Source organism: Nannospalax galili, unplaced genomic scaffold (assembly GCF_000622305.1).
Source record: "Nannospalax galili isolate Female #2095 unplaced genomic scaffold, S.galili_v1.0 scaffold752, whole genome shotgun sequence".
NCBI classification, from domain to species: Eukaryota; Metazoa; Chordata; class Mammalia; order Rodentia; family Spalacidae; genus Nannospalax; species Nannospalax galili.
In genome coordinates this window covers 258,316-283,563 of record NW_008333404.1, presented here as the reverse complement: position 1 = coordinate 283,563, position 25,248 = coordinate 258,316, and the positions used below count along the sequence as shown (strand labels likewise).

At 42.7% G+C, this 25,248-nt stretch overlaps 1 long non-coding RNA gene across 1 annotated transcript; it reads right to left on the bottom strand.

Annotated features, from left to right (window-relative positions):
* Window positions 1-18,015: 18,015 nt before the first annotated feature.
* Window positions 18,016-23,888, bottom strand: LOC115069461. The gene is made up of 3 exons (XR_003848726.1): window positions 23,774-23,888; window positions 18,712-18,781; window positions 18,016-18,167 (listed from the first exon to the last, which is right to left on the bottom strand). It is a non-coding gene; the product is annotated as an uncharacterized LOC115069461 (long non-coding RNA).
* Window positions 23,889-25,248: the final 1,360 nt, after the last annotated feature.

Sequence of the window (25,248 nt, the reverse complement as noted above, 5' to 3'; positions counted from 1 at the left end):
ACACACACACACACACACACACACACACACACACACACACGCACACTGATCAATCTTTAAAAAAATCTGAACTTCTTCGCTTCTTTGTGGCTCTGAATAATTCCTTTACTATTGACTAATTAATTAACTTTTCTATTTATTTCTTTAGTTTGATTTGAGAACCTACTATGTACCATGTGGTGCTCTAGAACCTGCAAATATGAGTGTGTTACAGTGCCTGCCTCTGAGGAGCTCCACGGATGGACTTTAGACAGATGGTGTGGGACATTCTGTAGATGGCTGCTAGGGTTCTTTAATACTCTAAAGTTATACATGAAATTTTCAGCATGAGTGTTTTTTTTTTTCTAGAGGATCACCTATAGTTTCATCTAATTCTCAGAGAAACCTGTGATAAAAATTATTAAACAGGTAGCAGTTTAAATTACTCCATATTTCAATCGTGGAAACTTCCACATCATAATCTTTTTTTTGAGACAGGGTCTCCCTGTAGCCCCAGTTGGCCTGGAACTCACTATATAGACCAGGCTGGCCCCACTCTCACAGAATCTACCTGCTTATGCCTGGCTTCATAATCCTTTTAAGAGAAAATGCCTCACTTATAGCCTCTGCTGAAGGAATGACTTGGTGAACAAGGTTGCAGGATTTGACTTGTGTCCTTTGTCACAGCTGATTGGATTGATGTGAGCTCTGGACTCAAGGCCTGCCAATGCATAGGATGGCCAAGTAGTAAAGATTTCATGACATAAGATGAGCTGGGACCAATTGGTCCTTTATTCTTGGAAGCTGAAATTAAAAACACATACAGAACCAGGCATTTAGAAGTAGTGAGTCATAGAGAGAACTAGAAAGTCAGGACCAATCAAAATTATGAGCAAGACACCAAGAGTAAATGGAAGCTGTGAGATTTAGAAAAAAATATGTGGCAGAGAGGAGAAAACAAGGCAACTGGAAACTGGAAACAAAGAAGGCTACTTGTCTGTTTTCTGGATTATGTAATTACCGGGAGTAAAGCTTGGCAGTCCAACTAATGACACAACAGATCTTATCACAAATGACAGACTGTATGAACTCCAGTGGAGGGGGGGCTATAGAAGGGTACCAGTGGGGGAGGTGGTACAAAGATGATTAAGACTGATTGAGATGTTCTTATGAAATACACAAAAATTCAATAAAAAATTTTAAAAATAAATTCTTCTCTGCCACTTATAAAAAGATTGGCCATCTAACTGTATTAGTTCTTCTGCTCTTCCTGTATCCAGTTATTTAGTTTTCCTGATTTTCTACAAGACATTAGTCTTTCAACAACTCCTTATGCATGAGGTAGCTTGAGTGAAAGCAGACGAGAGGTGAACCAAATGAGCGTGAAGTGTCCAGAGCTACTTGGGGTGTCAGCCCCACTCTGGGCTGCCTGAGGTGGACACTCTCCAAGGCACAGTGATTGAAAGGTTCAGTGCCAGGTTAAGCAGAGAGCAGAGCATGCAGGAAAAGTGGCAGGCAAGAGGAGGTTTGGCAAGGTGGGTAGATAATAAGTTAATCTAAAGGGCCAATACAGGCAAGGGGTTGAGGATGAGTGACGACAGGTAAATTGGTGTGAGAAACAGAAATGAGGTAACGCAGCTGAATGAAAGGACTGAACAGGAAGTTATTGTGGGAATTTCCACAGTCCAAGGTAATTTTTTCGGGTAACCTGATCTCTTTGTAGGCTTGGGTACATCCCTAAATGGGCACAAAAGAGTGTGACAGATGTAATGACAGGATTATGACTAAGCTGCCATGACACTGCTGGGAAGGAAGTGAGTAGTTAGCTCGGGGGGAGTAGGGAAGTGATTCTGCACTGGCTGTGGAAGGATGGATAAGAAGTTACCAGGTAGGTGGGCACTGAGCATGGTGAAGTCAGGCAGCATAGGAGCTTTTAAAGGCCATAGGTGGTGGCATTTAGACTAGGGTTCAAATCTTTGTGCTGCAGCATGCTAGCTACTACCTATTTACTTGCTCTCTTCTCGTCTATACAATGGAGAGAATAGCAGTGTGTGGATTAAGAGTTATTTGTGTAGAATGCTTTTAGGACTCAGTGTTCACAGAGAAAGTTTCAGTGACTTGTGCAATGCTGAGGAGGAACAGCACGTGTTGTGTTCTCAGCAGATGCAGGTGGCTCCATACTTTCACAGATGAGATGATGATGGTAAATACAAGAGGAGCTGTGAGATATGAGATTTCAAGACAAGGTCATTAAGGGCTATGCCTGCAAATTCAGATTTTACCCTGATGGCTATATGCCAAGAACCAAAGAAGGTTTAAAAAATATTTTATTTATTTTATTTTATGTGTGTGAGTGTATTTCCTGCATGTCCATGTCCTTCAATGTCCATGGTCAGAAAAGGGCACCGATCCCCTAGAACTGGAGTTACAGACATTTGTTAGCCACCATGTGGATTCTGGGAATCGAACCCGGGTCCTCTGCAAAAGCAGTCAGTGCTCTTCTGAGCCATCTCTCCAGTCCCCCAAAGAAGATTTTAAAGCAGAGAGTAACGTGGTCTTTTTTGCTTTCAAAGTGTAGAAAATGTACTAAAGAGCCAAGAATAGAGGCAAAGAACATGGTAGACAGTCTAGGAACAAAAGTGAGATGGTGTTTAGCCTCCATGTGGGTGCTGGGTGATGGCCGTGGTGATGGAGACAGGGAATTGCCAAATACTGAGAAGGCAGCTCCAGCCTCTTCTGCCAAGTGTTTCAATGTGGGAGTTAGAGAGAGGGAGATACCAAGGCGTCTGCTGGGTATTTAGCTTGGTTGTCAGGTGGGTGGTGGTATTATACTCAAGACACAGAATAGAAAGTATAACATTTAGGGGTGGTTTGGACAAGACCATGGCTCCATACTGACCATCCTGACAAAGCTGAGGTAAGTGGGACTGTTTGATGCTGCAGTGGTTAAGCATGCCTTTGTCTAGTTCAGGTTCTCCCAAAGCCCCGCCAGCATCATTGTTACTGTATTTTACTGTCATTCTGTTCACTTAATTGTCTTCCTCTCTGGAGGAAGGGCAGAGATGGTTGCCTTGATCACTCCAGTGTTTCTAACATTCACCCAACCATTTGGCAGTTCTTGAAAGAAAGATCTCTGTGTATGTAGAGCTGTCTAAACACTGGGGTGATAATGATAGTGTGCCAGCCAGCTTAGCATAGGTGAAAAAACAGTAAAAGAGCAAGCAAAGGGAAGTGTTCCAGCATAGAAGGAAGAGAAATGACCAGGGAACAGAATGAGACGGCTCTGGTGTCCATGCAGAGAGACTTTGAAGAGGCAGGGAGGGGTTCACAAGGTGAAAGACTTCACAGAGGTAAAGGAAGTTGCATAACCACTGGATCTGGCAATTATATCATCAGAGGTGAGCAGGCTTGGTATAGGGTAGGGAGAAAGACAGATGATAATGGGCCGGGGAAAGAATGGCCATGAAGTGTGGGAATGGGAGGTGTGGAGCACATGTACTGTGAAAAGGAGAAGAGACAGAGTAGCAGCTAGAGAGAATCTGGGGTCACTGGGGAATTAGAAACACACAAGAAGGGCTGGAGAGATGGCCCAGCGGTTAAGAGCACTGATTGTTCTTGCAGGGGACCCAGATTTGATTCCCAGAACCCACATGGAGGCTAAAAACCAGCTGTAACTCCAGTTCCAGGGGACCTGACTCTCTCTTCTAACCTCTGCAGTCATTGCTTATATGGGTGCACTTACATACATGTGTGCGAAACGCTCACACACATAAAGTAAACATAAATCAATTTAAAAAAATTAAAGATAACATGATAGAACAAAGCCCCAAGGAGTTGTGGGTAGCTGGAATTCGTTTACAGGGAAGCTAAAGAAGAGCTGGGGATGCTAGAGGTTTAGAAGGACCGTGAGGGACATCTTCCCTCGCACCTCTGTTTATAGCTGGAAATAGAGGTGAGGACCTCTGTGAACACAGGCACGGAGAGCTGACAGTGGGCAAGGGACTGAGTTGGGACTGGAGGAAACTCTGCGGTCTCAGGTAAAGAGAAAGGGGGATTGACCCAGAATGGCTGCGTAATATAAAAGCTTCTGGAGGAAGCTATAATTTTGTGGTGATTACAATCTGCATGGCCCTAGTACTTAGAAGTCTAGCCATTGGATCCAAAGGATATGTTTGTGGGATGGATTCAGTTAGGTGTGTATAGATGGATAGGGGGTGAAGGTGTTGAGGGGTTGAGTCAGAAAGCAATCCACTTGGGACACTGAGCGCAGGACACAAAAAGGGTGTAAGATGGGTGAGCAGGGAGTCTATAAAATCAAAGAACAAATGGAAAAGAGTGGATTTGGGGCTATAGGAAGCTGTTGGTATAGAACAGTCTTTCAGTGAGTTTAATACTTTGGAAGGCAGTTCTGCTCACCACTATACTACCAGCAGCACACCAAGTTTAGTGTTTTCTAGACTGACCCTTTATAAATAGTGATGCAATTCAGGCAAAGTTCGGGCATGAGCTGGGAGGGTGGAGTTTGGGTGGGCCATATGCATGGATGCACATCCAGATGCAGGTTAGTGTCTGGAGGGACCTGGTGTGTAGCAGTCATAGTTTGGTGCAGAGGGTATCAAAATTCCTTCAGGTATTTGTGCTTTAATCAAACGGCAGCTCCCCTCACTACCCCAGGTCTTCTGTGCTCTCTCATCTCTGCCATTCCTCAAGTTTTCTGTTTTGGAGGGATCTGGTTTCAGTTGCTGCTGATGAAATTCAGTGGCTCCTTCAGTCAATCTCCTTTACGAATCTTTGTTGATTTCTACTCCATCTCTTTTGGACTCCCAAAACATTCTGAAAAATCATTTTGGGAAATGATTTATAATATTCTGGTACATAATTATAACATTTATGTTGATGTTAAATCTTCGTCTAGCATGTGAGCTCCTTGAGATTATAGATTCGTCTTGCTCATTTTTGCAGCAACTTGCACATGGGAAGACCCAATGGTTTTCTGTGGGCTTAAATTAACTGGTAAGCTCTCTAGAGTCAGGGCTCTGTCTAGTTTACCTTTATGATTTGTGCTGGATAGCTTTAGTGTCAACTTGACACACCTGGGTTGAGAGAGCCTCAATTGGGGAATTACCTCTATTGGACTGGCCTGTGGCCATGTCTGAAGGGCATCTTCTTGATGAGTGATGTGGGAGGGCCCAGCCCACTGTGGGTGGTGCCACCCCTGGGCAGGTGGGCCTGTGTTGGATAAGAGAGCAAGCTAAGCAGGGGCCAGGGAGCAAGCCAGTAAGCAGCATTCCTCCATGCTCCACCTCCTGCCTCTAGGTTCCTGCCCTGAGTATTGGCTCCTTGGGCTCCCTGATGAACTGCAACCTGGGAGATGTAAGACAAATAAACCCTTTCCTCCCCAAGTTGGTATTGGTCAGAGTATTTTGTCACAGCAATGAAGAACAAACTAGAACATGATTTAAAATTCAAGACATTGTTAAATAACTCATCTCCCCAAGAATTGCTTGGTTCTTTGTATTTGTTTTGAGAGAGAAGACTCAAGATATTTCAAAAATGTTTATTCATTAAGTTATTCAACAAGTATTTATTGAATACTTAGGACCAGAGTATTCAAAGATAACAAAAACGTCATGGTTCTTGCCTTTGAGAATCCTCAAGTCTAATCTGATTAATAAAACAAGAATGGGATCCTTCCAGAAACCAAGCCACCAGAATCAGGAGGTGTTGACCCAGGGTGAGCTGCTCTCTAGATACCTCCTGTTCTAGAACTTTACCTCTTGGATATGAAAACTATAAAGGGAGAATTACTATGTTTCTCCCACAATCTACAGCTGCTTCCTAGGGCACTGAGACCAGGTCTGTGAGGCTGAGGAATGACCCTCGGGTCTCTGAGGTCACTCTGGGGTAAGTGGAGGTGCTGCATAAGGAGTGCAAAGGCCTAAGCTTGCTTCCAACAGCTCTCTATTTATTTATTTATTTATTTATTTATTTATTTATTTATTTATTTATTTATTTATTATCTTTTTGAGACAGGGTCTCCCTGTAGCTCCAGCTGGCCTGGAATTCACTATGTAGACCAGGCTGGCCTTGAACTCACAGAGATCTGCCTGCCTCTGCTTCCCGAGTGCTGGGTCTAAAGGCGGCTTCAGTCTTTTCCTGTTTAAAATGGGGCTAGTAATTAAGATACTGAACATAAAAGCACTACTTTAAATAGTACTACTATACTCACAGCATTGCTGTGTGGATTAAATGAAAGTGTGCTTGTAAACTACTTTTCAGGCATGGGGTATCATTACTGTTGTCCTTTCAACCCCTTCCCTCCTCTCACTTCCTGTGGCCTCTGCCCTAGTTGCTGGCACTCACAGCTCTCTCATTTCTCCTGTTGCCTTGGCATCTCCAAAGCAGCTTCAGAGTTCGTGTCCAGGCTGGTGAGAGCTAAGTGTTGCTTTCCTCCCAGGGCTCTGGTACATTTACATTTCCTTCACGGTCTTCCAGACCTCTTTCCTGCTGATGGTTGGAAACCATTAAGCTATTCCCTGATCATTGCTTTTAGGTCTTCAACTGTTGTTGGCAGAATTGAGACATTTTCTCTTTCTCAAGGACCCCACAGGAAACTGTTACATGCCAGTCCAATTTCTACTCCCAGGACATGATAGATAAGTATCCACTCCATTGTATCTGAGCATGTCAGCAAATTATTCTATTTGCTGACAAATATTCTCATATTTGCTGATCTGTATTGTTTAATTATTTTTAAATCCAATTGTTTCATCTTGGACTCCAAATGCTTATGTGGCCTAATTCTAGCTAATTTCTGTTTTCTTTTTATTCACTGGAAACTCTAGCCAAGTTGAACTTTTAACTGTTGCTTATAGGCAAAGTTGATTTTCCGGCCAGTTTTCACTGGTAAGAATCAGTTATCACTGGTCTCCAGCCACACCATTAGTTAAAATATTGAAATACTTCCCCATCAGTTGCTAAAATGGCCTCTTGCTTGAGCCTCCAAGCATGGCCACCATCCACCCCAGCCCCTCTGTAATCAAGGAAGTTAAAGGGGAATGCACGGCTTGGCAGTCTCTAGGACTTGCTCCAGTCCTGAAAGCTGGCTGCAGTCTTGATTGGTCAAGGTTAGGTCATAGTCTTCCAGGTTCCTACTTAGGAGTTTTGTTCTTATTTCTTTTTACCTGGAATTCCTTTCTTTTACATAGAATGTTCTCAACCTTCTTATGTCAAGATTCTTTTTGTTGCAGTTTGGATCTTAAGTTTCCCCAAGAGGCCCATGTTTAAAAGTTTGGCCCCCAGTTTGGCACTGTTGGGAGGTGATAGAAACTTTAAGAGGTGGAGCCTAGTTGGGGGTGTTAGGTCACTGGGGGGTGGGGAGGGAATGTGCTTTTGAAGGGGATTGTGGGAATCTGGTCTCTCCCTCTTCATTCTTTTCTTTTCTTTTTTCTTTTATGCAGGCCACGAGGGCAGCATCTTATATAACTGCATGTTCCTGGTATGTTGTCCTTCCCTGCCATAGGCCTCAAAATAGTGGGGCCAATTGACCATGGACTGAAACCTGTAAAACTGTTATCCCAGGTTGATTATCTCAGGTATTTGTTACAGTATTAGGAAACTAACATACTACCTATATGAAGACTTAACTCAAAAATACCTTCATAGGTGGGAGAGATGGCTCAGTGGGTAAAGGTGCTTGCCACGGTTAGAAACAAAATCTGATCTGTTAGCTTAGCTGAAGACTACATAACAAGAAACAGTGCCAGACAGGAGAAACCTTCCTTTGAGCTGTTGGCTAGGGTAGTCCAAGAGACTCCCAGAATTACACAGGCTATTGCCACAGTCCTTGATTGCCTCCCAGAACTTGAAGGTAAGACCCTATTGCTGAATACAGGAAATACTTTGGACACAGGATTTAGAGCAATGGAGCTGGAACTGATCTGGAAGCCACTTCCCCTGAGGGCTAGCTCTCACAGCTTTGGAGAGCACTACTCAAGCTGGTAAGGGCGAACATCAATCGATAGTCTAACCCTGGCTTCAAGGCCTAAAATCCACATCAATGACCAGCACAGCAAACAACATTGGTACAGTAGTGGCACTTATATCTTGGGGTAATCAACAGCTACCTAACTGGACGTAAAGCCCATTCAATGGGAGGAGACTCATGTCTGGTACTGTAAACTTAGCCAAATGCACACAGCTGAAGAGGTCACACATCTTAGAGAAAACCCAAGGCTCTCATATCTTTAGACAAATGTAATTTCTTACTATGTGCAAAATATGGATCCTTAAATTTACAGACAAATATCCCAGTCACCACCCATCAAAGCAGCTTCTTTTTCAATGGACAGAGATTATTACAGAGTTACAACACTGGTCATACACAGAGATTCTCTGTGAATTGCCCAAGCCTAAGTGACACATCTAGGATGCAACCTCTGCACCTAAGACTCAGGGAACATAGAACAAGGGATGAAGAGAACACTAATGCATCTTTCAACTCTCATCAATGAAGCTCCCTCATGCAACAGAGGGCCAGGAACACAAAAGGTCACAAATGGCCAAAATGCAGAGAATAAGAGTCAGCAGAGTATGGGTCCTTGGACAGGTCTCCTATATTGAGGTCCACCCACCCAGGATTCAGGGACCATTGTGGAAGAGGGGGCAGAAAGATAGTCAGAGCCAGGGAGGAGGTGCATGACCATATGGAAATGGTTCTACAGACGCCTGGGACCCTTTTCATACCAACCTGTAGCAATGGTGTCAGCATGCACAAGACCCATGCAAACTTAGGCAGACAAAAACCCAGCACAGAACTGTGGAAATGAACAGCAGGCCCCAATCTTAGTTGAAGAATTATTGGCAGCTGATTACTGCTGGGTGAGAAGAGCTGATGTTCTTGAGGAAAAAGATTCTAGATAGGCTGACTAAATCCTGGTGGATAAACTTGCACTGAGGGACCTCTTGGGACACTAATTTTATATAATAGGCCTTAATACAAATGACAGAATGTATGAACTCCAGTGTGTGTGTGGGGGTGGTTATGGGAAGTGCCAAAGGGGAAGGGAGAAGGAGGTATAAAGATGATTTTATGTATGAAATACACAAAAATTCAATAAAAAATTTAAATTAAAAAAATATTAATTTAGGCAGGTGTGGTGGCACATGCCCTTAATCTCAGCACTCAGGAGGCAGAGGGAGGCAGATCTCTGTGAGTTTAAGGCCAGCCTGGCCTACATAGTGAGTTCTAGGCCAGTTGGGGCTACAGGGAGACCCCCGTCTCAAAAAAAAAAAAAAACTGACAGGGCTGGAGAGATGGCTCAGTGGTTAAGAGCAGTGACTGCTCGCTCTTGCAGAGGACCCAGGACCCACATGGTGGCTAACAACTGTCTATTAACTCCAGTTCCAGGGGATCCCACACTTTCTTCTGACCTCAGCGGGTATTGTAAGACACGGGTGCACTTACACACATGCAGGCAATACACTCATACACATAAAAGAAAAATAATAAAAAATTAACTAAAAAAGAAAGAAAAAAATTTAGTAGTAACTCTTAATTTTCTCTGCCAGCCTGGTCTACATAGTGAGTTTCAGGCCAACTGGGGCTACAGGGAGATTCTAAAAAAAAAAAAAAAAAAAAAAAAAAAAAGGAAACAAAATCTGAGGTCCAATGGCCCCGTCAATAGTTCATAAAGGACACACGGAGAAAACAAAAGTAACTTGGCAAGTCAGATTTTACTTTTGCAAAAAGGTATCTTGCATGGTAAGTCAGATCCACACACAGGACTCAGAAGCTTGGTGGGCTTTTATCCCTAATGCAAGGAGATATGTCTTTTCCCCACTGGCTGGGGTCTAACCTCACAGTCTTTCCCCATTGGCTAGTTTAAAAGAATCAGTGAAAAGGGAGAAGAGCTCTACCACCCCAGGCTACCAGGCTCAGGAATGGGAGAAGAGCTCTACCACCCCAGGCTACCAGGCTCAGGAATGCATTAGGGTCTTTCCTTAAACAAAGTCTTACAGGGTATGGTGGGATTAAAAGATCAGAATTCCTTGTCATAAACCAAGTTCCAAGTTTTACAGTGTTTGAAAGAAAAAACTAGTATTTAACGTTTCTTACACCACCAAGCCTAATGGCCTGAGTTTAATCTTCAGGATCAATGGCAGAGGAGAGAACCAACTCCTGAAAATTGTCCTCTGACATCCAAATGCAAGAGCTCCACATGTCCTGCCCCCATGATAAACAAACAAATCTAATTAAAGAATTAAAACATCTGGGTGTGGTGGTGCATGCCTTTAATCCCAGCACTCAGGAGGCAGAAGCAGGTGGATCTCTGTGAGATCAAGTCTAGCCTAGTCTATATAGCAAGTTCTAGGCAAGCTGGGGCTACTGGGAGACCCTGTCCCAAACCACCACCACCACCAAAACCTTCCCTATGAATATTTCGCTTATCTTTTCCTACTGAGGAAATCCTTTCTTCTTTGATGGTCACTGCCCTTTATCTGTACTTTTGTGCTGCGAGATACAGTCAATCTTTTCTTCCATCTTTTCTCGGTAGGCTGTCAGCTCCTTGAGGAGAGGCTCTGGAATCCTCATAATGCCTTGTGTTGGTGGCATCACCCACATTCTAGAGGATAAAGTGCTTTTCCTTATAGTTTGGATATAGGGCAAAGTAATTGGCAAATAATATAACGCTTTGTGATGGCTTAACATTCTTATTCAACAGGACTTCCTCTGGTTTCATCTTTTCTGCAATACCCAACTTCTGCCACTGTTAGAGGACCTGGTATAGGCAGGTTAGCTCAGCAGTGTTCCTGGTGTTTAGAAGAAATTGAATATATTAGAATGTTTTGGGGGTCAAAGTGATAGAAAGTTGATTCGAGCTGGCTTAAACATCATTGGAATTATTATTTATTATCTCCACAAAAGGCAGGTCAGGTTTCAGGACTCTTGGATTCAGTGATGTTATCAGAGACAGGCTTTGTATTTTCTTTCTTTTTTTTTTTTTTTGGTCTTTTTGAGACAGGGTCTCCCTGTAGCCCCAGCTGTCCTGGAACTCACTATGCAGACCAGGCTGGCCTTGAACTCACAGAGTCCCCCTGCCTCTGCCTCCAAAGTGCTGGGATTAAAGGCCTGTGCCACCACGCCCAGCTGCTTCTCTGTATTTTCATCCTCTGTGTTACCCTTATAATCACAGAATGGTCACAGTAGCAGGTGGCCTGCATTTCTTCCTTCATATGCAATGGGAAAGGCTTGCTTCTTTTTCCCAGAATCCTAGAGAAAGCTTCTCTTTGCTGCTTCTATCATGTGAGGACACAACTGGAAGCTTCCAGTGGTGAGTCCGGGCACCTCAGTAGACACCAATTGCCAGCACCTTTGACCTTGGACTTCTCAGCTTCCAGAAATGTGTGATACAAACTTCTGTTGTAATCTCACTCCCCCAAATGGTTTAGGGTTGTTTATCCCTGAACCAGTCATCAGCCAGTGGGATAGAATTACCTTAATTAGCGAGGGCAATTTGTTTGGGGTGGAATGGATGCTGGAGAGCTATAGTAGATTGTACTTTCAAAAAATAGCTGTCCTTGTTTGCTTCTCTGTTGCTGTGATAAACACCAACCAAAAACAAGTTGGGGAGGAAAAGGTTTATTTCACCTTAAAGCCACAATCTATCACTGAGGGAAGTCAGGGTGGAAGTTCAAGGCAGGAACCTGGAGGAATGCTTCCAGGAGCCTGGAACTAAAGCAGAAACCATGGAGGAATGCTACTTACTTCCTGGGGCTTGCTCAGCAGCCTTTTTTTATACAGCTCTGGCCCACCCAGTCAAGGATGGCACCGCCCACTGTGGGCGGTGCCATCCTACATCAATTAGCAGTCAAGAAAATGTCCCACAGACATGCCCAAGGGCCGATCTGATGGAGGAAGTTCCTCACCTGAGATTCCCTCTTTCCAGGTATGTCTGCATTTGGGTCAGGTTGACAACAAACAAACCAGGACAATGGTCATAACAGTATCTGCCTCTTGTGCACTCTCCTTCCAGTGAAACTTAATTCTTCCCAGCAAGAGGTGGAACTAGGCTGGAAAAATGGCTCAGTGGTTAAGAGCACTGGCTGCTTTTCCAGAGGACTGAGGTTCAGTTCCCAGTACCCACATGGAGGCTAATAACCATCTGTAACTCCAGTTCTAGAAGATCTGATATCCTCTTCTGACCTCCATGGGCATTGCATGACATGGGTGCACTTACATACGTGCAGGCAAAACTCTCATACACATAGATAGATAGATGATAGGTAGATAGAGGTGGGATTTATAGCTGACTGTGGTCACACACAGCCAGGATCCCAGGTTGACTTGGGAGTTCAGGGCAGGACAATTAGGAGTTTAAAGTCTTTCTGCCCTACATAGTGAGTGTGTTGCCAGCCTGGGCTTCATGGGACCTTGTGTCAACAACAACAACAACAAGAGGTGGGATCTCTGTTTTTTCTTCTAAAATCTGGGTGGGCTTTTGACTACTTTGTGACTGTTACTACATGAGTTTTTTTTTTTTTTTTTTAGCTTTTAAAATGTCATACATTTCCCACTCAAATTCAGACACCCTCCCCCAGCCATGCCTCCCCCTATCTCCCCACAGAGCCCTACACACTCTGCCACACCTGCTGAGTACTATTCAGTCAGGTGTTTTTCCCAAATGTCCTTCAGTGTAAATGTGTCCACTGGAGTCTAGTCAGACCATCCAGTGGTTGTATGTAAGTCATACTCTCCCTCATCCAGCAGCAATCAGTCTCAAATAGTTCTCTATCTAGTGCTGGCCCACTACCTATTTCTCACCTCCCCTTTAGGCCCTTTGTTTAATTGAACTGACATGAGTCTGGAGCTTGATGCCACCACTGCCACAGGCTCACATGAGCAAACCTCCAGTGGCCCGGAAGCCTCCACTTCCTTTTGTTCATGAGCAGCCCTGTCTCTTACAATCTTTCCACCTCCTCTTCTGCAGTGGTCCCTGAGCTGTGGGTGGGTGAGGTTCCATATAGGAGTTCAATCCTATACTCCATGGTCTCTTATTCTTCAAAACTTGGCCGGTTGTGGCCTTCTGTGTGCATCACACTCTGATGTACAAGGGAGTCTCACTGGTGAGAGTCGGGGGGTGCATTAGCCCTCTCTCTACGTCTTATTCCACTATGTTCCATGAGCATTAGTTGCAGAGATTCAACTGCAGATGTGTCACCTAGTACTGGGCATCTCCCAGGGGTATGTTCTCTGAGGCTGACCAGATGTACATCTCTGCAGTAGCCTCCATCTGTTACAAAAAGAAGCTTCTTTGATAAGTGTTATACCTCATGCTTATCACTCTAAGGGGGGGGTCTCTTCTATCTGGCACTGTGTTCCCTGCCAAGCAGCTCCCAGGTATACATATATATTAATGTTCAGACACTCTATGTGCATTTCTTATAGGGTTTCTAGGGCATCACTTTTCCCTTTAGGTTTCCTAGCACCCCGAGATTCACTCCATTCTTTTTTCTACCATATGATCCAGTGATAACACTCCTTAGCATATACCCAAAGGACTCATCATATTGTAGAGATACCAGTACATCCATGTTTGTTGCTGATTTCTCCACAATAGCTAAGAAATGCAAATAACCTAAATGTCCCTCAACTGATGAATGGTTAAGATGTGGTACATCTACTCAATGGAGTTCTACTCAGCAATAAGAAAAGATGAAATTATGAAATTGGCAGGTAAATGGCTGGAACTAGAGAGTGTTGTACTAAGTGAAGTAACACAGACTCAGAAAAACAAAAGATATATGTTCTCGCTCATGTGTGCACTGAAGCACCAATCCCTCATTTGTGACCATATAAATTCTGCTCTAACACCAGGAGCCAGGAAAAGGGAAAGGATACATGGAGGTAAAGGAAAAGAAACAACCTGAAAGGGGGATAGTAGGGAGCAGGTGTTACCTGAGGGAGGTGGAAGAAGTGGGAGCAATCGGCAGGGAGGAGGGGAGGGAGGGACATGCAAGGGACCATGGTGTGGGGGAGGGAGGGAAGTCAGGAGAGGAAAGACCGTTGGGAATCAGGAGGTATTGGGGGGAGGGTGGGGATAATGGGGGCACTGTGACCAGGGAGGGAGGAGGGAAGCCGGATGGGAGGAAAAAGAGTATTACTACATGAGTTTTGAGACAATATGAAGATATCTTTCCATGGTTCTTTCTGAGGACACTTACTCATGGAACCCAGCACCATGCTGTGAGGTTGCTCAAGCTGTCTGGCTGACAGATTCATGTTTAGAAGGTCAAAGGCCAGCAACAGACTGCCAACCCTTAAGTGAACTATCTTGGCTAAGGCCCCTCTAGCCTCAGCCCCACTGCCTCTGCTGTTAGCCTGCGAGGCTGAGAGCAGCTGTCTGTAAGCCAGAGTTACAAGGCCCAAGGGGCTTGAGGAAAGATTGGAAGCCTAAAATTTTATTATTTAGCTTGACCCAGTCATTGATTCTAGAAATTAGGGTTTCAAATTCTATGCAATAAATAGTATTTTGCACGTCTTCCTTGAGACTTTGCAGTGCAAGGTGACTGGCTGTAATTTGGATTTTGGGGAGCCAAGGAAAACAATTATGATTACTACCCACTTTTAAAGTGTGGTATTCTGGAAGGAAAGAGAAAATGTGGTACTCTTTCCTCTCAGAAGAGCCCCCTATCTGTTTTTACTTATTTTAGGAAGAAGGATTTTGACTGTGGGTGTCGAAAGTTTCCACTTGATTGAAGTAAACAGTCCTCAAAGGAATTTACTTATTTATTTTACTTTTAGGAAAAAGAAATCCGTGTTTGGTTTCTATAAAAACCCCTTCCTGTAAATGACTTTTCTTCTTCTGTATATTATTTGTCCAGCAATCTGGCAACAAAGATCTGATGTAGTACAACCTGGCCTTTGGCAAGAAGACAACAACTTCCAAATTCAGTGCTACCCAAGAACCTCCATCCTCTGCTGATCAATTGTTGAGGTAACTTTGTTTCTGTATCACAAGACCAGATAGTACCAGACAGTAAGCTTGCTTGTTCCGGCTTTTTATTATTTCAAGGTTTCTGTTATAAGGGTCATTGAGACACTCAAACACTTCATGGGTGAATGAATACTTTTATATGAATTGGACTCTTGCAGCTGAGGCCACTGGAGATGCAGAAGATGGAGCCAGGTGTGTTGTAGGACTTGGGGAGAAGCAGCAGCATGCTCAGAACTAGTATCTGACCTTAGGTAGATACTTGTTCATCTTATGACTCAGCTGAGAAGCACGTCCATCCTGGAGCTGACCACTGTCTCCACATGTAGGGTTCCCCAAGCCCCACCTACTTCTGTGTCCTGAGTGAGAATCTCTGAGTATCTGGACTGTGACCAGACAGCTGCATGTTTTTTTTGGCAAGCTGGAACCCAAACCTGGCCTTGAACTTTCCCACACACCAACAAGTATCTAGGTTGTTGCTCGAAACACTGAAGGAAATTGGCCCAGGGCTTACAGCCAGATTCTTTAAGTCTTCATGTAAGCACCATCTGGCCCCTCACCTCAGGCATAGATATGACATTGGACATATAGATCACTCTAAATTCTCCTAATACATGCTTTTGCATTTAAATGCTAAATGTCACCGATTACCCTAGTAGCTAATTTCATCTATGTTTAACAGGCTGACTTCAAATTTTCAGGCTCAAGCCAATCTCCTGCCTCTCAGTGGGACTATAGACACATGTACCCCATTTATAGGGCTTCTTTGGAATCTCAAATAGCATGTCCCGGGAAGGTTTGAGACTGGCTGTTTTTGGCCCAGATAGAGCACCACATGCCTTCGTGAAGACACTGTAAATTCTTTTAAAACAGAGATCATATCTTAGGTCTTTTTCCTGCTCCCCTAATTAGCAACACACAACACACTTTGGTTTTTGATATGTAAACAAATGACTAGGATGACGGTCCCAATTTCTTCTCCCATAATGTTAAATTTCTGGGTGGTGTGTGTGTGTGTGTGTGTGTGTGTGTGTGTGTGTGTTAATTTTTTCTCTTGGTTCTTGCTTTTTAAGCAAGCTTACTAGAAGAATGTCAAACAGCACAGAAGGGTCCAAAGAGAGGAGCTGAACTCATCATTTTGGCCTCATCAGCCTTTGTACTGCTCCTGTGGTATCCTTGAGTGTTAAAGTTTGTGGGAGCCATTGACTGGGAGACTCTTGTGTTAAGCACCAATAGACCAAAGCAATATAGAATAACTCTAGTGAAGTGCAGGAGGCTCTGTAATCAATTGTCCAATTACGACACAGCCAATTAAATTCTCTCTACACTATACTTCCATATCCTATAAATGCTATTGTTGGTCAGAGACCTCTGGTTTGTGGTGTGTGTGTGTGCCCAAGTCTTGGATTTCTTTTGTTTACTTTGTTCTGTTTTATTTATAGTTCTTAAATAAATTCTACTAATTTTTAAGTCTAAGCGTTTTTCCTTTTCTCATCAGTAGTTGGGGTTTGGGATCGAGAGAAGGAAATGGGATGTGTGTCAGGGAAGCAGAAAGAAGTACTAGTTGGGGGAAGGAAGGGGACCAACAAGAGGAGGAGAGGAGGTCTGGGGAGAGCAGCGGGTCAGAGGTGACTGAGAACAAAGAATAATGATAATGATACACATGTGTGAAAATGTCACAACAAAGCCATTTTTTTTTGGCATGTTAATCAAAAAATTTAATAGCAAACATCAGGAATTGCTCAACTTAAAGATATACAGCTGAGGGCGCACTCACTGGCCCAGTTCTTTCTAGTTTGGACATCTCAAATCAATACATATTTCTTTTTTTTAAAAAATTTTTTATTTACTATTTTTGTGTGTATGCATGTATTGCCTGTATATAGGTAAGCACACCCGTGTCCTGCAATGCCCGAGGAGGTCAGAAGAGGCTGTAGGATCCTCTGGGACTGGAGTTACGGACAGTTGTTAGCTGCCATGTAGGTGCTGGGATTCAAACCATGGTCTTCTGCAAGAACAACCAGTGTTCTTAACTGCTGGGTCATCTCTCCAGCCCCTCAATACATATTTCTATCTTCTCCCCTTTTTTGTTTTCTTGAGACAACTTCTCACTATGTGGTCCAGCCTGGCCTTGAACACTCAGCCCTCCTGCCCTCACCTCCCAAGGGCTGAGCTTATAAGCAGGCCCTACCATGCCTGGAGCTTATTCTTCTAATGATGGACTAGGCTTCTAGTATATAGATATAATATCAAGTGTGCAGTGGTGTGTTTTTATCGAAAGGCAACTAGGTGGTTTTATTTTTTTTCTCCCAAGAAATGTTCCAGAAATCGTTCGCATGCACCTGCATCTCTGAAGAAAAACGAAGGCAAGTAAAACCAAAGGTTTCCAGAGCATGAGCGCTGAAAGAATTGAATGGTTCTACAAAATTGCCTCTCAAGAGTTAGTCCTTTGTGGGAGGGAAAACAAGCCCCTTCTTAGGTTTTAAGTCCGCCTGTCTGCTTAGAATGCGCCTTAGTGGAGCTCTGAGGTATGCGCGTGTCTGACTGGGGTGGCTGGAGGAGGCCGGCGGGGGTCCCGTGGGATGCGGGCCAGTTTGACACAGGCTGCTTCCCTTGCCGGTTTCCCAGCCAGCCTCTGGGGCTCTGTGTTTTCACATCAATCTCAGCACTTGGTAGAATTCACAGTGTTTTTAAGTCACCTCTGGATGCAGAGCCAAAGCCAAAAGTAAACCATCAGGAATTACCTGTTTCTTAGTCAGCCCCTGCTTCCCACTACTATTTTTTTTAAAGGTGTATTTTATTTTTGATTGCATAAAATAGTCCTTAAGGCCTCTCGCCCAGAATGTGGCCCTTCCTAGTGGTTTGAGGGCGTTGTCTACAGGAAGAGAGACAATCAAATGCTCCTACAGCGAGGCAGTTTGAATTTTCAGTGCAAACAGCGGACAAAAGAAAGCGGTTGAAGAGGACCACAGTGCACGCTTGGGAAGATGACTTAGTAAATATTTACTGATCACATGCTGGCCGCCAGTTCAGGGGACCGAGGTGCAGAGCCTGCGCGCGTGTGGCTGATGGGGTGCTGGCACCCCCAAGGCTGGGCGCCCGCTGGGGAAGGTGGGCAGTGGGCAGTGGACAGGAGCCAGGTCGGTGCCCGCCTGGAGGCTGCTCTGCGCCTTCTCTCCAGACTCTGTCGGGAACCTTTAAAAGAGAGCTAGCTGTGCACACAGAAACCACTGGTTTTGATGACTTGAGTAGAAAAAAAATTCGCTTGCTCCAGCGGAGCTTCAGCCACTACCCAGGAAATGACTCAGGGTCTATGCCGCAGGCCCCTTTGAGCCGCAGGGCGAGTGGGTGGGTGGGTGGATGGGACCTTGGGCCTCGCCTGGAGCCAGGCGGAGGGTGGGGTGGGAGAGTAGGGCCAGAGCCTCATGACCAAAGCAGGCAAACAGATTTAGAGATAGGAACCCCACCTGTTGCCACTGACAGTGGCAGGCAATAGAAATGCAAGAGGCCCCACTCCACCTTCCCAGCTCCGGTTGCCTCAACCTAGGCCGCCCCCAAGGTGCCAGAGGGAAGTGCAGTTGTGGTGTCCCATCCCCCATCCACCTTCAGTGCCCAAAGCCACAGGGTTTTGTGGACACAGAGGGAGTGCTTCACTCAGGCCACCTCAACTCTGGCTTCCTTAACCAAGGAGGAACTTGAGAGTTAAAGGGACCGCACCTTTAACAAAGATAATAATTACCACTGCTTGCTGTCTGGGTCCAACAGTCTCTCTTTCTTCCTCTCTCTCTCATCATTTTTATAAGTACTTTCTAGAAGAAAGAATAGTGACAATAACTTTATTAGAACTTAATAACAAAAATGTAGCTATAGCAAACCCAAGTTTTTATTCCACATTTTTCTAGACTTGAAGATAGACATACACACTTTTGCACACCAGGTGTGGTAGCGCACACGCCTGTAATCCCAGTACTTGGGAGGTAGAGGTAGATCACTGAAGGTTTGAGGACAGCAGTCTACATAGTAAGTTCCAGGCCAGCTAGGGCTACAGGTGCTTATACTGTATCTCTCTGCCTCTCTGTCGTGTCCATCCTGGTCATGTCCTGTCCCCCGCCATGTGTGTAACTATATACTTATGTGCAATATATTTGGATGCAGCTAGCTGCTCATGAACCTGGAACACACTCATCTTGTAAGTACCAAGTCCAGGTTTCAAATTCATCTGCAACAGGCTCTAGGGTAATATTTCTTCTGGCTCTTCTTGCATTTGCATTGATAAAATGCATTCCATTAAAAATCTTTGATGGCTTGGGACTGGACAGATGGCTCGGTGGTTAAGAGCACTGGCTTCTCCAGCAGAGGACCTGGGCTTTGTTCCTAGCACCCACATGGTGGCTAACAACCTTCTGAAACTCGAGTTCCAGGGGATCTGACACCCTCTTCTGACCTTTGTGAATTTTCATGCATGTGGTGCACTCACATACATGCAGGCAAAAGACTCATATACATAAAATAAAAATAAGTCCAAAAAAGCAAAAATAAAACCCCTTTGATGGCTTCTAATTTTTCTTGAAAGATATTGATCATTTTCTTTGTTCTATAACTACAAAAGATTTTTAAATATCAGTTCAAATGGCCAGTCCAATGAAAGCTTTTATTTCTACATCACCTATTTCTAACAATTGCCTTGTTATATATTCCTGTCTTCAGCGTTTGTCTATGAGCCATATCAGATAAATTATAGTGCATAAACATGAGGTGAAAGAATAGCATCCTGTGTCTTTTGGGCAAGTTCTTGCAAAATACTGCATGAGCAGTTTTTCCTGTTGAACAACTGACTGGATGAGAACACTGTATTTCCTTTTTATCCTTTGAAATAGACTTGCCATTCACTGATTGATTTTATTTATTTGTTTGTACAATTAATTTATTTATTTTGAGACAGGGTCTCACTATGTAGTAAAGGTCCAGAACACATAGAGATCTACCTGCCTCTGCCTCCTAAGTCTTGGGACTAAGGACACTTGCCATCATGCTCCAACCACTAATTGATTCTCGAAAGCTTTTTTGGAGAGTTCCACAGCTACTGACAGTTGACCGAACTGAACATAGGTGTCTTCTCTGGGGAAAGTTCTTTTCCTTCATTCGGCATGTGGCTTTGGGAAAGACACATATGTAGCTGAGAAGGAAGACCTACACCCACTTACCAGAAAGACCAGACAAATCAACCCTGGCATCAGTGAGTAAAAATATTTCATTGAGAAGATGTTTCACTCTCCTATGCGAATCTCCTATCCATGAATTTGAGAAAACCCATCTAGGATACTGTCAGATGAAGAGTCACAGTATAAGATTTCACTGGCTTGGTCAAGTTGACCACTCTCATTAAAGTTGTCTCTGCATTTATCTTGTGACTCATCTGATAACCACAAAATGTATGCTTTTGTCAATGTTCTTTTTGCCTTTGTGTGAAGAAAATAAAATCCCAAATTCTTTTTTAAAAAGTTTTAAATTATTTTTATGAGTATGAGTGTATTGGCTGCATGTGTGTAAGTGCACCTGTAATGCAATGCCCAAAGAGGTCAGAAGAGGGTGCTGGATCCCCTGGAACTGGAGTTATGGATGGTTGTTAGCTGTCATGAGGGTGCTGGGAACTGAACCCTGGTCCACTGCAAGAGCAGCCAGTGCTCTTAATTGCTGAGCGACCTCTTCAGCCCAAGTTCCAAATTCTTAAGTGTGTTTAAGGAAAGCTGAAACTAACACCTTATTTTAAACTTAAAACAACTGTTTGGAAGCTGATGTCATGTTTTGGTTGTCACCACGGGAAGAATGGAGGATGGTGTAGGTGATGTCCTGGTGATGGTTTGTTTTCCTCTTGTGGAATCTCTGTAAATGATCTCAACCCTGTACTGGTTTTTTTTTTTGTTTGTTTGTTTTTTTCTAGGATTTTGCTCATTTTTTTGTATATTTGACAATAATGAGATAATTCCTAGGATGATATAATAGGTAGGTGTTTTTAAGAACTAATTTAAACATTTTATTGCTGTCTACACTGGCCATATATGTAATGTTTGGCACATGGTGGTTATGTCGTTTCTGAATTACAGACCAGGACTATATAGCTGACCAATCTATTTTACATAATCCACCCAATAGTATTTAGATTTGACAGTGAAATTCAGAGCTAGGAAAACACTGATATATTGTCCTTAAAACAGCTGTCATAGGGTTTAGTGGCACATGCCTGCAATCCCTCCTCTGGTGCGGTGTGTGGAGATGTATAGGTGGGGGAAGGAGGATCAGGAGTTCAAGATCACCGTTGGCTACACTGAGAATTCTAGATCAGTCTGGGATACATGAAACCCTATCCCCCAAAAGCAAAAACCCAAAACAAAAGACCAAATATGTATATTTGTAAATTTGACATTTCCTGGAAGTAACTATCACAATCAAATGATTAGTCAAAAATTACAACTACAACAGTAATAGGAGCCTGAGAAAAATATTTCTTTAATGAAAAAGTCACACACAAACGCTAGTCTGCGTACATTACTTTTTGGCCTAAGTACAATTTTAAAACTGTGCGCTAAAAATATAATGACAATGTTTAACAAAATTAGCGAAATAAGCTTAATAATTTACAAGGAAAGCAAGCTCACATGTCACTGTTTTAAGGTTTTCTTCAATTACCTAGCAGAAAAAAAATATTTCAAGGATTAACTTGTAATGCTAACTATTCTTGCCTTTGCTTCTCTGTCATATCTCCCAGGCACTGGTCAAGGACCTTCTTTTTCTCCCTGACTTTTAGCCAAGTACTCTGTCCCAAAGGCCAAGAACATTAAAAGTATTTGGGAGCTCTTATCCCCAAAGGATTTTAGGGTTACCTCTTCAAAGTAATAACATAAAAGGTAAAAATTAGTTTAAAAGTAAAAACTCCAAAAGAAAAATGGCCAATTTCTTTCTCAACTGAAAGCTGGAAAATTCCTTGGGTATGCTAGTGAGTTTATCTCTAAGACTAAAGATGCCAAAACCATTAAAAGGACAGTATTCATACTGTTCTTATGTAAATCAAACCTACAGAGCTAAAAAAATCCTACTAGAAAACATTGGGTCCCTGGTTAGCCTCACTAACAGAATCAGTAGTGATGGTTCTATTAACTTTCCTGTAAAATCTTGGATAATAAACACATGATGATACAGAGTCAATACGACTCCCTCCAAACCAGATTAATATAAAATAATAAAATAGCAAAGATTTGATTATTCTCCAAAAGGAGTGGGGAATGAACTATCTCAGCTAAACTAACCTAACCTAAGTCACTCCATTTTCCCAAAGCAGTCATTTTAGGAGAAGTGCCCTTTACCTTACTTATGAAAGATACCTAGAAGGGAGAAGCAACTTTGAATTCTGAGAAATGGCCTGACTGCATGCCACAGGGTATCGTAATCTAGGCCGCTTATCTAAACCTGCTTCACTTACCTATAATCTAGGCAATTGACTAACCGCTTATATCACTTTTGTAAACCTGCTTCTCAAGCCTGCATCTGCACAATGTTGATGTAGAGTTCAGGGGGTATACGCTTAGTGGGTATGGCTGGATCATATGGTAGTTCAACTTTCAACCTTTTGAGAGTCATCTGCAATGATTTCCACAGTGTCTGTTCCAGTTTACATTCCCACCAACACTGGATAAAGGTTTCCCATTTCCCACATCCATGTCAGCATTTTTTGTCATTTGTTTTCTTGATGAAATCTCAAAGCAATTTTAATTTTCATTTTCCTGATGGTTAATGATACTAACGCTTCAAAAAATATTTATTAGCCATTTGTATTTCTTCTTAAATTCTTTTTTTTTTGAGACAGGGTCTCCCTGTAGCCTCAGCTGGCCTGGAACTTGCTATGTAGATCAGGTTGGCCTTGATCTCACAGAGCTCCTCCTGCCTCTGTCCCACGGAAGTACTAGAACTAAAGGCATGTGCCATCATACCCAGCTTTGAAGTTCTTCTTTTGAAAACTCTGTTCAGTTCCATATCCCATTTTTTGATTGAGCTATTTGTTTTCTTGATTTTTAGTTGTTTTAATTATTTATAGTTTCTTTCTAAACATTATCCTCTACCAGAGGTATAGCTGGTGAAAATTTTCTCCTATTCTTTAAGCTCCATCTTCACTTGATTAACAGTTTCCTTTGCTGTACAGAAGCTTCTTAATTTTATGATGTTCCACTGTTGACTACTGGCCTCATTTCTCAGTGATTGGGGTCCTATTCATAAAGTCTTTACCTATGCATATACCTTGAAATATTTCCTCTATCAGTTGCAGCATTTCATGTCTTAGCTTTATTCTTCTATGTGAAGCTCTCCAGTTTCCCCAGCACCATTTGATGAGAGGCTGTCTTTTCTCCAATGTGTATTTTTGGCGTCTTTGTAAAAAATCAAGTGGCTATAGCCGTGTAGGGTTACACTTGAACCCTCTACTCTATTCCATTGGTTTACATGTCTGTTCTTATGCCAGTATCATGCTATTTTTATTACTATGGTTTTATAGCATAACTTGGAATTAGGTATGGTAATCCCTCCAACATTAGTCTTATTACTGAGGATTGCTTTGGGGTCTTTTGTACTTCCATGTTAATTTTAAGATTGCTTTTTCCATTTCTGGAAAGAATGTAATTTTGGTTGGAATTTTGATGAAGATTGCATTACATTTGTAAGTTGCTGTGGTTACTATTAGTCACATTTCTGTTGCTGTGATAAAGCATCACTACCCAAAGCAACTTATGGCAGAAAGAGTTATTTTCACTTACGGTTCCAGAGGGATAAGAGTCCATCATGGCCGGGAGGATGACAGCAAGCGGCAGGCAGGGCAGCAGGAGCAGGAAGCTGAGAGCACATGTCTTTGTCACAAGCATGAAGTAGTGAGCGCAAACTGGAAGTGGGCAACGTTAAGAACTCTGAAAGCCCACCCCCAGTGACACACTTCCTCCAGCAAGGTCACACCTCCTAAAGATCCCATGACCTTCCAAACAGCACCACCTACTAGAGACAAAGTGTTCAAATACTTGAGCCTATGAGGGACATTTCTCATTCAAACCACATGTACTTTTCACAGTATTAATACCTCAAATCCATGAGCATTGGCGATCTTTCCAGTGATAGTGTCTTCCTCAGTTTCCTTCTTCAGTGTTTTAAAATTTGCATTGTAGAGATCTCTCACTTCCTTATTTAGGTTTACGCTAAGGTATTTTATTTTATTTGAAGCTTATTTAAATTCTTAGGACTTCAGTAAGTGTATTGATTAGGAATGTACACTTTTGTCTTATTCCTGATTTTAATGGCAATGCTTTGAATTTTTCCCTATTTACCATGATGCGGAGTGTAGCTCTGTCACATACAGCCTTTATTACAATGAAATACAGTCCTTTTATTCCTACTCTCTTCATTTTTTCCAATTATGAAGGGATGTTGAATTTTGTCAAAGACTTTTTCTGCATCTGTTGAAATGATTGTGTAATTTCTATCCTCCAGCCCATCTATATGATTTATCACATTTTGTGTGTGTGTGTGTGTGTGTGTGTGTGTGTGTGTGTGTTGAACCATCTCTGCATCTTTGGAATGAAGCCAATTTGATCATGGTGGATGATCTTTTTAAAATTAGAAATTTATTACATTTTATTACACTTATTACATTTTATTACATTTTATTACATTTATTTATTACATTTTATTACACTTATTACATTTTATTACATTTATTATACTGTGCACCACAGTATATGTGTGAGAGACCAGAGGACAGTTTGTGGGGGTCAGTTCTCTCTTTCTACCATGTGGGTCTCAAGGATTAAACTTAGGTCATCAGATTGGGCAGTAAGTAATTTTACCCACTAAACCATCTCACAGACCCATGAATGATCTTTGTGATGTGTTCTTGAATTCAGTTTGGAAGTATTTTGTTGAGATTTTTATTTTTGCATCTATGTTTAACAGGGAGATTGGTCTATAATTTTCTTAGTTTTTGTTCTTTCTCATTATCTATCTATCTGTCTATCTATCATCTATCATCTATCTATCTATCATCATCTATCTACTATCTCTATATCTATAGATAGATAGTATTTGATATAGGATAGAATAAGGCAAAGAAGCAGTTGCTGAAGACATCCCACTATCAACCTCTGGTCTTCACATCCAGCTGCACAGGCAAGCAAACAAACCCACATACATGAACATAGGTATACAAAACACATACATACACACACACACACACACACACACACAC